The sequence below is a fragment of the Lygodium microphyllum genome, unplaced genomic scaffold (assembly GCF_053477565.2).
Source record: "Lygodium microphyllum isolate KBCC unplaced genomic scaffold, Lygodium_microphyllum_v1.1.10 scaffold_41, whole genome shotgun sequence".
Lineage (NCBI taxonomy): Eukaryota > Viridiplantae > Streptophyta > Polypodiopsida > Schizaeales > Lygodiaceae > Lygodium > Lygodium microphyllum.
Window position 1 is genome coordinate 1,449,111 of NW_028229524.1, and position 1,885 is coordinate 1,450,995.

The 1,885-nt window shown below is 39.0% G+C and overlaps 1 pseudogene; it reads left to right on the plus strand.

The window, feature by feature from the left end:
* Window positions 1-289: 289 nt before the first annotated feature.
* LOC148009089 (L-ascorbate peroxidase, cytosolic pseudogene) lies at window positions 290-806 on the plus strand (annotated as a pseudogene).
* The last annotated feature ends 1,079 nt before the right edge of the window (window positions 807-1,885 follow it).

Below are 1,885 nucleotides of genomic sequence, written 5' to 3' on the forward strand. Positions count from 1 at the left end.
TCTTTACCAATTCTGTGTTAAAGCAAATATATTCTACATGGAGAGCCTCAAAAGAAGTAGACACATTTTGAATAATTTGCCACAATATGGAAATAGCATCAGTTGGAAATGTTTTCTAAGTCAACACAAGGGACTCTATAGTGGCAAAGAGCAATGTGGAGAATCGCTTGTAAACCTTAAGAGAGAGCGAGAGCTAGCAATGGTGTGAGAGAGAGGAGAAACATACGTGCAACAAAGTTTTCTCTCGTCTGCAAAGCATTAGCATGAGCTACTCATTAGCTTTCTATAAATGGGGAAGGTTTATCCTACTGTCAACTATGAGTATATGCACATAGTTGACAAAGTAAGGAGAAAATTGTGAGCCTTGATTATAGAGAAAAATGTGCACCCATCATGGTCCAACTAGCCTTACATGCAACCAGGATGTATGATATGAAGAGCCAAACTAGGGGACCTTTTGGAACCATCCGCAATTCTAAGGAACTTGCTCATGGAGCGAATGTCGTGCTTGACATTGCTAACCAATTTTACCGGAGCCCATTAAGAAGAAATTCCCCATCAAATCATATGCTGACTTATATGAGTTTGCAGGAGTGGTTGCCATTGAGGTGACAAGAGTTCAAGACACTCCTTTCCATCCTGGAAGGAAGGACAAGCTTGAAAGCCCTGAGGAGGGTCTCTTGCTAAATGCTACGAAAGGATCTAATCACCTTTAGGATGTTTTTGGTCACATGCGCTTGGGGAACAAGGAGATAGTTGCCTTATCAAGGGCTCACACTTTAGGAGTATACCACAAAGTTGGTTAATAATAATAATAATAAATGTGAGGAAAAGCAATTATGATTTTCATAAAATACAAAAGATTTAGGCTTTTGGTGAGTTTGGAGAAGAGAGCACCTATATGAACCCTATGAGAGAATAATTAAGGGCCCTTCCCTTGATTGTCAAATTTGTATCTTGTGTGAGGAGAGTGGAGGGTCACACAAGTGTGCGAAGGCTTGTTGAGTTGATTGAAAGTTTTAAAATCATGGTGTTGAAGGGTTGCAGTTGTGTAACAAAATCCAAAGAGGTATGATGAGTATATGCAATTATTTTTTCTAGTTCGCATGTTGAACGTTATTCAAAGTGATCAAGGTGTTAGATGCTCTTCATAGAGTGTGTTTTTATAGAAAATTAAGGCTACAATTGGCATAATTGGTCATTTGTCCTAGTGCGTTGGTTGAGTTGTGGTTCTCAAAAAGTTAAAATTTTCATTTTGTGTTGTACTTCCACAAAGTTACTTCCCTAATTGGCACTCTCCTTGACATCTCATTTTCAGATTGTGTGAGAGGGTTATTTTCACATAGAGTTCGCTAAACAATGGCACTTTCCTGATCAATAGGTTTTTTCTCTTCTAGTACTTGCAGATCTCTTTAAGCGCTACTAGATAATAGTTCTTTCTTCATTTTAGCATTTTCCCTAGGACTCACAACTAGGTGGACCTCATTGTGGTTGTCGTCTGTATGCTTATTGAGGATTAGGTTAGCCCAAACGCGAGTTTCTTGATGAGGGCTTGTTATGGAGTAGGGATATTGAAGGAAGAGAATGTGCTTTGGATCGCTTCGTTGGAAGCTTCAGGTGTTGCATGGGGCCTTTTCCACCAATTGAGTATTCCTCGATTGTATATACACTACCCTTGGGTCAATCCTATTTTGGGGCCTATTGATATCATTGTCAATATTTCCCTCAGCATCATTGATACCACCTTCTTCATTTGTAGAAGCATCACCCTCATTGTTCTTTGCTAGTTGTTATCACCTTCCACAACTTTGCTTGTTTTATCCTCTTCAAAATTGTCTCCTTGTTGTTTGCAAGTTCCTTTCTAAGTCTCCAAGTGTTAATTTAA